This window comes from Mirounga leonina, unplaced genomic scaffold (assembly GCF_011800145.1).
Source record: "Mirounga leonina isolate KUSES-001 unplaced genomic scaffold, KU_Mleo_1.0 Mir_115, whole genome shotgun sequence".
NCBI classification, from domain to species: Eukaryota; Metazoa; Chordata; class Mammalia; order Carnivora; family Phocidae; genus Mirounga; species Mirounga leonina.
This window is the reverse complement of record NW_023270268.1, coordinates 14,417,101-14,433,073: the sequence shown is the minus strand read 5'-3', so window position 1 is coordinate 14,433,073 and position 15,973 is coordinate 14,417,101. Positions and strand designations below refer to the sequence as shown.

Below are 15,973 nucleotides of genomic sequence, written 5' to 3'. Positions count from 1 at the left end.
CTTCCTTTCCTTCCTTTCCTTCCTTTCCTTCCTTTCTTTCCTTCCTTTCTTTTTTTTCTTTTTCAAGTTTTGGATCCAGGTAATGGCCCGAGTCACATTTGCTTAGCTACTGAAGTGATCTCAATGTGGTATCGCTTGGAGTTGAAATATAATCAAACATATATTATACCTGGGACTCTTGCACGCTATTTGATATATATGTTACACTACAAAGAAACACAAACCTTGTAGGTTGAAATTTAATTCCTATCTGATCCTGCAGTTAGAATGGTGGAGAAATTATAAATATCAAAAGCAGCTTCAAGCACCCTGAATGAAAGCTAAGCGACAATAAGTGGACAGTGCCATTTTCCAAGGCAAAGCAGGAATTGGAGATCAGCTGACCTCGTCAACAGGGTTGCTCAGGTCTGTCTGTGGATCTGCTCAGTTTGGAGGAATCCGAGAGCAAGGCCTGCTTCTGTGTTTGGGTTTACAGAAATTGTGGTGTCTCTGGCTGAATGCTCTGTAACTGTGCCTGCCTTGCAATAAAACACCTTTGGTTGACTCAGCAACAAGGTCTCTGTCAATTTCCTGCACCACTGTGTCCTCAGTGCTTGTCAGAAAGTCCAGGGTAGACCTTTGAGTGGTTGACCTGTCGGAGATCGCAGCCGGACACAGCTTTACTGCTCTTTCAGGAGTGTCTCCAGAGCCATCTCTTGTCTCCACGCAGGGTCCGTGTGTGTGTGGTCAACTTCCCTTCCTCATATTATGGTCAGCTCTAGACCTCTCTAGTTATGGTGTAGCCCAGGTAGGCCAGGGTGCTGCCATCTCGTTCTGGAGCCCCCATGTATTTCTCTGAGACTCTAGAACAAGCTGCATACTCTTAGAACTTCAATTTCCTCACACACAACATGGGAATAACGATCCTTCCTGTAGTTATGGTCGTAAGTGCCTGTAGAAGGACATCACATGGATGACACCGTACACATTGTAAACATACTGGGATGTGGCGGCATTCCATAAATGGTGATCCTTCTGTTTGTTAGCAAAGAATTGAAAGAACACTCTAAGTCCTTATGGCTGACTACATAGTTGACTAAGAACCCAGCCTTTGAGTAGCATCTTAGGCCTCCTTGCTTTAAAGCCATTAGCAAGAAAGGTGAAGATTCATGGGACAGAAGTCAGGAGAAGACAATCTGCAGCTCACTACCTTGACCATGTAGCCAAATACCTTGATTCCTCCCTCGGGGCAATATGGCAGCTGTTACCTCCTTCACAGAGACAACACTTTTGCTTTTATAGAAAGTGAAATCTACCAGGCACATAGATGTAGGAGAGACCATCTCTCCCACTTGTTTGCAACATTAGGCCCATACCCATCTGAGGGCAGGCGAGTCTCTCTAGATACTAACAGAGAGGTCTTCTTCACCATGGGGGAAGAATTCGACCCATCTCAGGCCTCATCAGACCGTGTCTGCCACATCAGTAGAAAGCACTTTTTGAAACCTGCCCCCTGCAGTCTCCAGCACCACACCTGAGATTTCTGGATGACCAACATGTGAAGCAAAGTCAAGAGCTAAGATCATTCATTTCATGTAGGGTGGCAAATAAAGTCGCTCTTCTCTGGTTACTATGGTGTGTGTTATAGTCCCACAGATAGCCCTGGACTTCAAACCATGCAGAATAGAAAGAGCATTTTCTACTTTCTACCTTGGAGTCATTAAAACAATAAAACAATAATAGTAACAACACAAAAGCAGGTAACAATTACTAAGTATTTACTTTATACTGGGCACTGGGCGCAAAGCACTTCGCAAGTTGTGGCTCATTTAATCATCACAACAACCGTAGGTACTCTGAACTCCCATGATCTGGATGAGAAACAGGCATGAAATTGCTGCATAAGTGGGCCAAGCTCCCCATTTGGTGAGGATCATAGCTGTAAATCACCAGGTCAGCCTGACTCCAAAACTTGGGTTCCTTACCATTTTGGTCAGCTGCTTCCTCACCTTGGACCCAGTGCCTGTCTGCTTTCTTGGCTTCTTACTGTGAAACTTACCTTTGGAACTGCATCGTCCTTATTTATAACTTGGGGCTATTAATTATCAACTTTCCTACCTGCTTCCCACAGTTACTCTCTAAGCTCTTGGCAAATGTATGTCAACTAATTGTAAATCGATATGAAAAGTAAAGGTGTTCTTCTGGATGGGGTCCAGGTTGAACCTACCTTATGCTGAATTCTATTTCTATTTAGTATTCAGGTTTCAGTGCATCTTATCCAGAGGAGATCCTAACGGATGTCAATGTTGAGTCCAAGAACTTTCTCAAGGGTAAATGAGAGAGCACCATGTACAGGGAAAATACTAGATTCTTGAACAAAGCGATGCTGATTCTAACCTTAGTTCCTAAAGCTGTATCGAAGGACATCATTTATGTCAGACAGAAACAACCTCTTCCCAGTTTGCTCCAACAGCTCATCCAGAAGGTGGTGTTACTGTGTATCTGTTCAAAGGACAGAAGATGGTGTTATTGACCACTGGACTTTAAAGCGTTTTACATATTTGTAGGCAGATTGTAGCAGATGCAGTTGGTACCTTGTCCATGTTTCTGAGGGCTTTCTCTGGCTGTGGGGCCTGGTGATCCAGGCCAGAAGTGCTGGGGTGTTCATTCGTCTCCCCACTGAGACTAGCCTCAACCCCACTGAAAAGAGTTGGTATATAAATGATCCAGCTCTTCACCCTTGGGTGGGCCAACTGAGGCCTGGTCTGCCCTGGCTCTGAGCTCCCCAGTGAGGTGACACTCCTCTTGTCCATGGCGGGAACTAGTTTGTTAACCCACTTTTGTTGTCTGCCTTTCCTTCCTGTGTCATTCCCTTGCTTCTCAACCCATGTTTCCTAGAATCACTTTCCCAGTAAGGAGTTAATCTGCTCACAAATTCCTGTTTTAGGGTCTGCTTCTGTGGGAGCCCAAGTGAATTCAAAATTCAGGTGCTGGTCAATTATAGAAATAATAACGTCCCAGAGAAAATACAGCAGTATCATTGGAGACTAAACCGTTTCTCCACTTGTCCTTCTACTGATACCTCTGCTGTGTTAGGAACTGGAAAGGAGCCTTTATAAATCTGAGACCCACTTGCCAAAGAAGTTTCCTTCCTGTGAAAACAGGCACCTTCACAGGTTACAAGATACTTTTCCTTTAAATGGAAAACTCAACTAACATATGAGACCAGGCAAGAGTCACCTGATGGCAAATCAAATTACAGTCACCGGCTAGAACAAGTAATTAAATATAAGGGGGTAATGGGAAAAGGAGGGAGTCACAATCCCAGAGCCCCCCTTTCACCTCTCAAGGACTCCCATTTGCCTTTGAATCACTTCTGCTTCAATTAACATTGATTGAGCCTGCCTAAAGTGCCTGGCTCTTGTCAAATCCCATTACACGGGCTCCAAGACACTGTCCGCAAGCCTTTGTTGTTCTGGGACATTTTTGTGGGAATATTGAATATTGTGTGGAGTAGCTAACGCATTGATCAGGACTATTAGACAAGAGGTTTGCTTTTTCTGGCTTGGCAGTTTTGTAAACGAGATTTCATCTTTGCCATTATCATTATCAACTCAAGCCAATTCTCTAAGTTCAAGTTATGATGCTCTAAAAAGCATGTCAGACTGACCTACTGTAGCTTTTAAAGACAAACGTTGAAAATGTCAATCCTGTAAAGTAAGAGATGTACCTGTATCTTTGTTAGAGGAATCACACACCTACTTTATGTATTTTTATTGTTGGGAGGAGGACGTGTGAAGAAAAACGTTTCTTCTCTGGGGTTCCCAGTAAAGATTTTGATGTTTATTTTATCAGAGATGTAAATGGAACCACAGTATCTATCAGAGTCTGCCTTACCTCTTTTCTTGTCAGTCTTTGCTAAGGTCTTGGAGGGTGGGGCTGTGTTTTATGCAAGATTAGGACAAGAACCCTATTAAGAAAAAATCAGGGAATAACATCATTCCTAAAATGACCAAGGCTCTTTTATGTGGGGAAAACATTTATTGCTATTGGTACCTTTTTAATTACCCACATTTTAAATCTCATTAATTATTAATTTTTTCCTAAACATTCAAATGCTACTTTTGCCACAAATAAAACATACTTTATGAATCATATCATCTTAAATATTTAAATGCTGATTAGAAACTTAGACAAATTCTCCTAAATGTTTCAGTAGAACCTCTACCATTTCCATTTAAAAGCTTCACAAACTTTTAAAAGCAAACAGCACACACGCGCATGCACACACACACGCACACACAGAGTAATCACCATGGGATTCAAAATATATTATACCTTCACTTAAGTGATTAAGAATTATGTAAACTATGGGCGCCTGGGTGGCTCAGTTGGTTAAGCGACTGCCTTTGGCTCAGGTCATGGTTCCGGAGTCCTGAGATGGAGTCCCATATTGGGCTCCCGGCTCAGCGGGGAGCCTGCTTCTCCCTCGACCCTCTCCCGTCTCATGCTGTTTCTCACTCTCTCTCTCTCAAATAAATAAATAAATAAATAAATAAATAAATAAATAAAATCTTTAAAAAAAAGAATTATTTATACTATGGATTTGATTTATGTCTTCATTATTTATAAACTTGTTTTATCCCTTCCCTGTTTTTTTTTTTTATGCTTATCAGTGTTTATATTTTCCTAGAATTATAGTAATCTTGCCAGACTTGAAAGAAAAAGAATGCAGTCTTAAACTAGCTGAGTTTTCAGCTAGTTTCAGCTAGTTATCAGCCACTTGATTTTTGGTTGGCATATAGGATCTTAGTGTATCTCTTCAAAAAGGTTTCCGTCCTGGGCTGGTATTTTCTGGCCTGAGTTTTTTTCTTAGAGTCAAAGTTCAGTTGCTATGTCAGCCCTTGAAAGCCCTTGTCTTGTAATGGCAACAAGGACCACCCTCTGTGAGCTTCCATGTTCATCAGATCTTAGTGCAAGACAGTGAGCCTTTACTTCACCATGCCTTGTTTTCTCAGTATTTTGATAACAAAATATCCAGCAACTTATTCATCTAGGGGATGGAAAGAGGGGTCTGGACAGCAGATTTTCTTCTTTTTTAAAAGATTTTATTTATTATTTTGACACAGAGAGAGACGCGAGAGAGGGAACACAAGCAGGGGGAGTGGGAGAGGGAGAAGCAGGCTTCCCGCTGAGCAGGGAGCCCGATGTGGGGCTCCATCCCAGGACCCTGGGATCATGAACTGAGCCAAGGGCAGACGCTTAATGACTGAGCCACCCAGGTGCCCCCAGATTTTCTTCTTGATCGCTACCTCATGCATCTGCCTCCAACACAAAACTGACTGTTATGTGTAGCCTTAAGAGTGGATCACTTCTCTGATCAACCAGGAAAAACTTCCAACTTTTCTTGAGTTATTTGACTTAAAATTCACTGTAGCTGTTCTTTTTTATTGAGAAAAAATATAAAAATAAAAGAAACAGAACATCTGTATATATCAAATCCCTAACCTACTTATTAGGAATGTTTTTTAAAAATATGTCCTTTTGTTTTTAATGACCTTTTTGCATACCTTATACTTTTTCATTGTTGAGTACTATTATGGACTTGAGTCATAGATACCAGTTATTCCAGAGAACTATAATTGTTCTTATTCAAATTATTGGAATGTGGACACCCCCTTAAATAGTCTCTCCTGTCTTTTCAGCATTACTCTTGAGATATTTTTGAAAGTCTCTTGCTTAAAGGCAACAAGATGTTTCATACCTGTATTGATTTTTCTCTACTATTAGCTAAGATTTTAGTCCTTGAGAAGCCCTGAGTCTTAGTAGAAAATAGCAGTAGGATTGCATATCAGTTTTATCCCCATGAATGTGATAATAGACAAAATAATACTAATTTTGGCCACTGTAATGCAAGTCTGGAATAATAAGTAAGATTTTAAGTTTTCATTATCTTTTTCTAATATAAATGCTAATATTACTAATTCTAAATTTTTATCTAATACTAATTTTTAAAAATTATTTTCCTATATCATGCTTTCTTGGATTATAAACTCAAACTGTAATCACATGCCTTTCTCATTTATTAGCCTTGTATATTTAATTGGTTACCATTTTGTACTTCTTTTATTGACAAACATAAGACAGGATCCGAGTAAAGATAGAGTAGACAGATCGACTTTCTCATCTGTAAAAGGAATGCTCTGATGAGGTTTAGGATTGAGATTTTTGTCCTGTAGACAATGGAATGAATACCACTTAGAATTTTTATCACTGGTCTAAGGCAGTGATTCTTAAAGTAGAATAACTGGGAGGGGGTGTTAAAATGCAGGTTATTGAGCCCCACTTTCAAGTTTCTTATCACTAGGTCTGGGGTGGAACTGGAAACTGTGCATATCTCATAAGTTCCAGGTGGGGCTAATGCTGATAGGTGTGTGACCACACTCTGAGGACCACTGGTCTAAGGAACATAAAGTAAGGTTTATTGGCTAGGTAGAGCTAGCCTTTGGTGCTTGAACTTTGAGGCTGTTTATCAAGCTGAAGATTAAGTAAGAAAAGGTAGTAAGTAAACGGCTTCTAGAAAGATAAGTCTTTGGGTTATAAAAATTGGACTTATCATTGTGAATCTTGCATATTCAACCAGGTCTGCTGTTTACTCCTTGGCTCCGTTTTCTTTGGGCAACTCTGACTGCTTATCAGCTATAGATCTCTTATCTACAAGCACAGAGAGGTATGAAAACATCAATTAAAAAATCAACAGAATTCCATAATTCACGTAGGAAATTACCTTCATCATAAATATACAATAATGAAACTTCTTATAAAAAATTCTTTGGTGGGAAAGAATTCACACGAAGGGATTTTGTATCTATAAACCCAGAGTGTAAATCTTGATTTTATTTGAGGTTGAAGGGTAGACCTTATCTCCTTTTACCTGACATCTGTTATAGCAGGAAGTCTATCTTCCTAAGTGTTTAAGCAAGTGCCAGGTATGCTGGCACTTCAAGATGAATAATAAACAGCCATAATAAATGGATGTTGTGGGTGACATTAGTAAGACATTTGCAATCCTGCAGGAAGAATCATGCTGGAAGATAAATAGATGCATTTGTTTATACTATTGTTAGGAACTTGAACTTCTGACATACAGAGCAGGTGTTCAGTCTATTTTGGAACTACCTGACAAAACTCCTTTGTTTTCTTGTTCCTCTGGCTGCCCCCAAAATGTGGATATTCTTCAAAGTTCTGCCTTCTCTCTTTGTTCCTTGACCTCTGTATTTTTCTATCAGTGAACTCCTCCACACACTTTAAATTATCTCCAGAGGGGATGATTTCATAGTCCCACCTACCCACCCCCCTCCAAAAAAAAAAAAGGAAATAGAATCTTTATTTCCAACTGACTGTAGGACATCTTTATCTGGATGTCTGTCCAGCAACTCAAACCACTTGCCTGTAGCAGGACTCAGTGCTTCCTCTTCCCAACCCATCTTATCCTTGTTTTCTCCTCTCCTGGGATATAAACCACATTATTTGCTTCACTAAAACCTCTCTCTTTATCATCCCAGATATCCACAATATTCAGCCTCTAGTATGTCTCTCTGGTGTTAATATCTTTATTCCATCTTCTGACAAAACTGTATCTTCGGCACCTAATGCTGCCATTCAAATGATTGTTAAAGCCTTTTAACCAATGTTCTCATTTTCAGTCTCTCTCTACTGCAATCCATCTTAAATATCATTGCAACACAAAATTTCCCCCACATCACGTCACTGATCCTGGCATGTCCTGATCTAGAATCTTTCATGACTCCTAATAGGTAATGAGATATGTTCAAACTCTAATGCTGCCATTCCATATTTTTCAACACGCAGCCCCAACTTACTTTCTCACTGTCCTCTCTTACTATTCACTTATGAACCCTCTCCATTGGTGTAATATCAATCTTTAAACATGCCTTTAAATTTAATCTTTTGATTGTGTAATTCCTCTTTCTTCATATCATCTTCTACCTTTTTGACCTGTTGAAATCCAACACTCTTTTTAAAGGTGCATAAGAAATGCTACTTTCCTATAGAGTGTTGCTTGATTCATAGCAACCAATATTACTTTTTCTTCCTTTTAAGTCCTACATTACTCTGTGGAGCTTTCACCTGCAACTTATGCTTATACCTGGTAGTCGTGATGATGTAGAACATTATTTGTTGGATCCTGAACTCCCAAATCCTTTCTGGACATCTATATGGGAAATATTGAGGTGGACTTTCCTGGCAAATCTATGCTGCTGAGAGCCTTTTCTTGGTCAGGCACTGGTGCAGGCATTGGAGACCACAGTATGGTCAGGATTTCATAGAGTTTATGTTCTAGAAGAAAAACAAATACAAGAAATAAACTAATACAGATTGTTATTTGTACTGATAAAAGAAAACAAAGTGATGTTGAAGAGTTCTGGATGTGAAATGTATGTAGTTAGGGAGGGTTTCTCTGAGTAGATAACATTTAATCTGAGACCAGAAGAATGAGAAGAAAACAAACAAACAAACAAAAAAAACAGCCAGCAGAGGACTGAGGGAAAGTGTTCTAAACTGAGGAACAGCATGCAAAGGGCCATGAAGCAGGAATGACCTTGGTATATTTAAGAGAGAATAAAGACCAGCAGGATAGAGGATAGTTATTAATATAAGTTGTATGAAATGAAATTGAAGTAGAAGATGGAAATTAATCACATTGGGCCTTGTAGACTATGGGGGAGAGTTTGGATTTTATTCTAAGCATGATATGGAAAAACATTAAAGGGGTTTAAAGCAGGATAATGCTCTGTGGAAATGAGTTATGGTGGCACAATAGAAAATGCAAGCACACTGTCTATCATCCTAACCTGTAAACTCTTAACATGTTATTACTTGTAAAATCTAGGTTGGGTGAGCTGGCTGGCCTGTAGTTGGATCTCAAAAATTCCTGTTGTTTTGTGGATCAAAAGCAAGTCAAGTTACCACTTTGGCCTCTTTCCCCATTGACCACACCTTACCTTGGCTATTGATATCTCTGCATCCTATGGCAAGAAAAGACAGGAAAGAATAAACTCAAAGATAAATATCCTAAAGATGCCCAGGGACCATCTTACTATACCAATGACATGGGAAAACTTTTGGAAAAGGGAAATTCTAAAAAGTCTAGGAAGCCAAACAGTCTAGGCTATGTGGATTCTATAGTTGTAAAATTTTTGTTCATAACACGGCAGCATCTATGATTACAGCAAAAACTTCATGCTCTATACACAAGGTCGAATAGTGATCTTGGTCCATGTCCTATGTCAGCATCCTTTCTCAGGAATGGACAAAAGAGGTTCTTGAGCTCTTCATAGAGGCATTCCATTTTTTAATTTTTATTTTTAGGAATGGCATATATATAATAGGTACAAACTATAGAATTGTTAGACTAAGCCAAATATTTTGTAAGCCACTATCTTTATTTATTTTATTTTTTTAAAGATTTTATTTATTCATTAGAGAGAGAGAGAGAGCACACAAGCAGGGGGAGAGGCAGAGGGAGAGGGAGAAGTAGACTCCCTGCTGAGCTGGGAGCCCGACGTGGGGCTCGATCCCAGGACCTGGAGATCATGACCTGAGTCGAAGGCAGACACTTAACCATCTGAGCCATGCAGGCACCCCTGTAAGCCACTATCTTTAATCAGAGCCCCAGAGGTAGTCACTCCGGAGTTTTTCACTATTAGTAGAATTATTTTTCTATTGTTTTTTGCTGAGCCCAACACAGTCCATACCTTTTTTTGTTGTTGTTCTTCCTATAAGTGACTAACTTTGTTGTATAACTCACTGGAGTAATCTTTTCAAAATTTTGAAGGATATAATGAGAATTTCTCTGATACTTTTCGAATTTACATCTTCACTCCTTTTAAAGGTATTCTGTGTCTCATGACTGCTGGATTGTTCTATCTGACTAAGTAATCAGATAAGATTATTTGTTGATGAACAACAGTAACTTAATATATCATCTTTCCCAGATTAAAAAAAAAAAGTTGTTTTAGCCATCATGACTTTAAAATAAGAAATAGTTAACAAATCATAGTATTATCTGCCATAGTATATGCTTATGTTGCTTCAAGCATATTCTAATTCCTGTGCTAGAATCAGAGATGAATGAGGACTAGTTGATGACTTTAAAAGATCAGTCTAAACTCCAGTAAAATCTCAGGGAAGGGACTTTAAGGATTATCATCCAATGCTTAAATTCCCTCTGTGGAACCTGGGATGCTTGGGTGGCTCAGTCAGTTGAGCATCCAACTCTTGGTTTTGGCTCAGGTTTTGAGCTCAGGATTGTGAGATGGAGCCCTGGGTCGGGCTTCCCAGTCAGTGGGAAGTCTGCTTGAGATTCTTTCTTTCCCTCTCTCTCTGCTCCTCCCTCTGTTCAAGCTCTCTCTCTCTCAAATAAATAAATAAATCTTTAAAATAATATTCCCTCTGTGGAACCATTTGCTGCCTAATGGTGATCCAGCTTCCCTTGGAAATCCTCAGTTTTGGTAAACTTGTTACCATCCATGGCAATCAGTTCCATTTCTGGGGAGTTTATCCTTATTATCAGGTGAAAATCTGTGTCTCCATAACTTTACTCATAGATCCTAGTTCTAACTCAGGAATTTCAAATTCAGATGCCTACAGAGGCTTAGCAGATAGTACACATGAGCTAGGTAATCCAGATATAAAAATTTAAGAAGTTCAAATATTATAGTAAATGACATCTGGTATGTGGCCACATTGTAGTGAACACAACAGGCAATGATAGGGACTGTGATAAACTGAAGAGTATGACTTTTCAGCTCTCATATATTGTTTCTTTATAGAAATGTGGGCCAGATATTCTGATTTTTTCAAGTAAATCAGAATATGGACTTTTAAATTTGCAACCGATTCAAATGTTTAAAACGCTCTGTGGGTGAACACTGAGAGCCAAACCATGCATGTACAGCTAGATTTGACCTATGGGTCATTAATTTTCAACCTTTGTCCTAAGCCCCATAGCTACAAGGAAGGAATGTGAATTCTCTTTCCCTGGACAGCCTATCAGGCATTTGAAGACAGCAGTCACCATCATTCATCACCACAGTCTTTTCCATAATTTCTTCCTCCAGCCAAACTCACAGGATATTCTTGACCTAATCTACAAACAACTGCTATTAAATGATTGTGATCAGGTGACATCCATATAAGAGCTATGAAACAAAAACTCAAAAGTGATTCTTGGAAAATCTTTGCCAAACTGTGTTTCTTATCTACATAAAAAGTTATTCTTTCAGAAGACTACCAGAGCACCTATTTAAATTCAAATCTTTTTGAATGGTGGAAATTTTAGGTTGATAGGGAAAATATTTGGGGAAAGTTTTCCTCAAATCATCCACCAATTCTATTTACATATGACTTTAATTACATAATTAGATTGTTTTTTATAGTGTATTCAATCATGTTTATTCCTGTGCTTATTATTTTCCACTTGCCTTGGCACCTAGATCCACTCTCTGCAAATGGGAGCCCTGACTTGTGACATGAAAGGATTATTACTCTGGATCACAACACTCAGGGCCCCTTGCTCAATGGCTTCCAGGAGGGTTTGGCTAATGGGAGGAACCGGAAAGATATCATAGAGCAGTAGGCAGGGTATTTCTTCCACGTCCCTTTCTTGCTTTGAAGCCCCGTCTCTGATAGTAGCTGCGTCTTTGTGATCTCAGCCTCCACCAGAGAGCCCCTCTGTCATGGCTCCAGCTTTCATGAAACTTCTGTCATGCTTATTTTCTCTCTTGTCTCTGGCTCTAGCGGGGATAACGACCTCCTAATGTTGTTCATCTCTGGATGCCTCGTCACCCTTTGTTCCTTTCTTACCCTTGCTAACAAGTACCTCTGTCTCTTGATTTGAAATATTTGGGCCAGTTTTGTTATTCTGCCTCTGACAGATACATTCTCCTTCCCTTTCTCCTTAGCTCTTAAAATGTCATGTCTTTATCTTTGTATGAATCATAGGTGCTCACCTCTGAAGAAAGGTGTTTAAGTATGTAGTTAGGCGTATTCATATGTGTTTCACTGTCTTGGTTTCACGGTCTTGGTGTCAGGAACTTCTTGGATAAGTCACTTTCCACAGAGTCATGTTATACATAACTAAGGAGCTCCCATTGATCCACAGAGTATAAGACTTTTAATAAGCACATAGGGCTAACCTGCATCTCTAGCCTGCTCAGGTGCAGTCTCTGAGCATCCAGAAACCATAGCTCTTCTTAGTTTCTAAACCAGACCTGACCTCCTGGGATGTATCAGAAGCTTTATTTTCTCCCCCAGGATAGGTCTGGAGTAAGTCTTGCTTTTCTGACCAAGTGTTTGAAAAGATGCCCACCAAACCCATCCTTTACTATAATTTCTGCACTTTGGGTCTGCTCCTATCTATTCTCAGTTCATGCCTGGAGACCTTCTCTAAATCATGCAGACTTCACAGAACCATAACCCAGCCACCAACTCAAATATACAGGGCTGCAAGGATTCTGGATTCAAGCCTCTTAGGGTACTGGAATTTGGTCCTCTGTGGCCACATACCATCTTAGTCCCCTTGGCTCAGGTCACACTCAATTTCTGACTTTTTCTATTTTCCCGATGCCCTTCAAAGGTCCAGCAATGGCTTGGAGGAGAATCTGAGCCAGTTACGGCAGTGTTAACAGGTCACCTTCTGTAAACAAACATTTTATGAGTATTAAATGTCAGGGACCAATAAACAGCACTACAGCCAGTCCTGCATCTGTGAAACCCACTAACAAGTAATTAGGGAGAGATGAGTAGAGGTTTTATGTTTAGAAATTTAGAACAACGCATAGCAAAATCTAGTTTTAAAACAATGTAGGTTTTAAAATCTGCACTAATAATTTTAATATGGTCTCATCTTTAAAGCACTCTCTAAGTACTAATTCTCCCAGCATGCTTCTGAAGTATGTATTATTACCAAAGGTGTGTGCCAGACTGGGTTATTTTTAAAACAAATTCATATAATGAATAAAGCATTCTGTTTTTACCTTAATATTTAAATTGGAATTTTGGGGTATCATTTACAACTACAGAATCAAGGCAATTCAAGTTTTATTCATTGGGTTAGGATAGAATAGGTTATATGTAGACTTTTATAACACTGCAGTCAGTGCCCATTAAAAAAAATGTATATTCCTACAGAATAACCCTGCAGAGCCAGGATTCTCAACCAGCACAAATTTTGTTTCCAATGTGATATTGGTAATTTCTGGAGGCGTTTTTGGTTGTCACAGTGGGGAAAAGAGGAGACAGTGTGCTACTGGTATTTGGTAGAAACCAGGGATGCTTCTAAATATCTTACATGCACAAAATAGGCCCCCAGAGCAAAGAATGATCAAGTCTAAAATGTCAATAATGGCAAGGTTGGGGTTAATTCCTATTTAAATACTTGGTAGAACTCTTTATTTTTTAAATTTTATTTTTAAAGATTTTATTTATGAGAGAGAGAGAGTGCACATGCATGTACGAGCAGGGGGAGGGACAGAAAGAAGGGAGAAGCAGACTCCCCACTGAGCAGGGAGCCTGATGCTGGGCTCTGTCCCAGGATCCTGGGATCATGACTTGAGCGGAAGGCAGATGCTTAACCGACTGAGCCACCCAGGTGCCCCAAAAGATTTTTAATTTTTTAAAGTAATCTCTACCCCCATCACAGGGCTGGAACTCACAACCCTGAGATCAAGAGTTGCATGCTCTCCCAACTGAGCCAGCCAGGGGCCCCAAATGTTTGGTAGAATTCTTAAGTGAAACACTCTGGCCCTGGAGATTTTTTTATTTAGAAGGTTTTGAATTATAAATAGGTTATAAATAGACTTATTCAGATTGTCTATTTAATATTGGTTGGATTTTCATAGTTTGTGATTTTTGAGCAACTGATTCATTTTTTCTAATTGCTAAATCTATGAGCATAAAGTTGTTCATAACATTCCCTTAATATCTTATTAATGGCTGCAGGATCTGTAGTTATCTTCCCTACTTCATCCTTTTTTTTTTTTTTTCAAGTTTTTATTTAAATTCCAGTTAGTTAACATACTATTAGTTTCAGGTGTAGGATATAGTGATTCAACACTTCCATACAAAATCTGGTGCTCATCACAACAAGTGCACTCCTGAATCCCCATTGCCTGTTTAACCCATTCCCCCACCCCTTCCCCTCTGGTAACCCTCAGTTCTCTATAATTAAGAGCCTAATTCATTCATGAAATTGGTGATCTGTGCCTTCTCTCTCTTCTTGAAAAATCTTGTTAGTTCTAGTAAAGGTTTTTTAGTTTTATTATTTTTTTTCCTGAAGAACCAGCTTTTTGATTCATCGATTTTCTTTGTTTTTGTTTTCAATTTCATTGATTTCTGTTCTTTCATAATTTCCTTACCTCTGTTTCTGTACATTATGATCAGAGAATATACTCTACATATTTTAATTCTTTTAGATTTGTTGAGGTTGTTTATGGGCCCAGTATGGTTTATCTTAGTACATGTTCTATGTACAATTGAAAAAAAAAAATGTGTGTTCTGCTGTTGTTGGATGGAGTGTTCTTTTGATTCTGTTGGTGGATTGTGCTGTTTAAATACTCTATTTCTTTGTTGAATTTCTGCCTAAAAATTCTACTGGTTGCTAAGAGGGGATACTGGACAATTTTTGTAGTAAAAAAAAAAAAAATATATATATATATATGAATATACATATAAATGTTTGCACACAATTTCAAGGAGTTTCTAGATTTTCTGTTGCTCTTAGGGACAATCTCTAAAGCCTCTGGTCTTGATAGAGGTTTTCATTCTCTTTTCTGCCATGAAGAACTGAGATTGTCTGATGAATTTTGGAAATGGGGCAATAACTATGATGGGAAAAAAGACTTCGTCACAGAGAGCTGATGAGATGATGTCGACAATTTGTATGTGATACTTCACAGTTTTGTCCGTGTTTGGGCATGGCTGCTTTAATATAGCAGAAGGGGCTCCATGAATTGTAATTAGGGATTTTGATAGTCACAAACATCCTATCATGTTTATGATAGCCTTAAACATCTGAACATAGGGATGCCCTTTAGACACCACATGTGGCACTCCAAATGTCAATCATCTATCATAATGCATCAGGTATAAAGTATATTATATGTTCAGGGTCTTTGGTATGTATCAACTCCATTAAGGTTAATCAATGTCAGATCAATTGAGCTTGTGGTAAGAAGTTAAAGATGAAGCCTGTATCAGGTAGATATTGCTGCATAACAAGCCACTCCAAAACTTAGAGGCTTAAAATAAGAATCATCTATCGTTGTGTACAAGTGTTTGGTTCAGCTGCTTTCTGGTCTCAGCTAAACTAAGTCATGTGTCTGGGGTAAGTTTTATGTTAGGTTGGCAGCTGTGCTGATACTGGCTGGGGATTTTTGACATATCTGAGATGTTGGTTGGCCACTGACTGGTCATTGATATTGTCCTTAGCTGGGACAATGTGGATCTCTTCCATGTGATCTCTCCCCTTCCGGGGAGCTAACCCAGGCTTGTCGAGTGGCAGTGCTGGAGGTTTGGAGATTGAGTGTGCACATGTGCAAAGTGCCTTGAGGCCTGGGCTTAGAACTGACTCAGTGTCTCTCCTGCCATGTTCTACTGGGTGCAGCAAATCATACAGCCAGTCCAGATGAAAGGATTGAGGAAATAGACCCCTCCTCTTGATAGAAGGAGCTGCCAAGCCACATTGCAGTGGGAGAGGCTACAGCATGGCCATTAGTTGGTCACTAATGCAGTCAGTCTTCCACCAGGCCCTTTTGCAGTCACTCTTCCCCGGATTCCTAGATCTAGACTACTTGGAAGTAATTTGGTTTTCAATGACTTAGCCTTCTTTAAGAAGCTTTCTGCTACATGAAATGATAAAGAACTTTTTAAGGTCTTGCTCCATGTGTTAAGTAAATTGGGTGCTATTTTC

At 39.3% G+C, this 15,973-nt stretch overlaps 1 protein-coding gene across 1 annotated transcript in view; it reads left to right on the top strand.

Annotated features, from left to right (window-relative positions):
- Nucleotides 1-15,973, top strand: part of LOC118002762 (circumsporozoite protein-like) — a 583,926-nt gene that overhangs the window by 160,019 nt on the left and 407,934 nt on the right. The window lies entirely within an intron of this gene.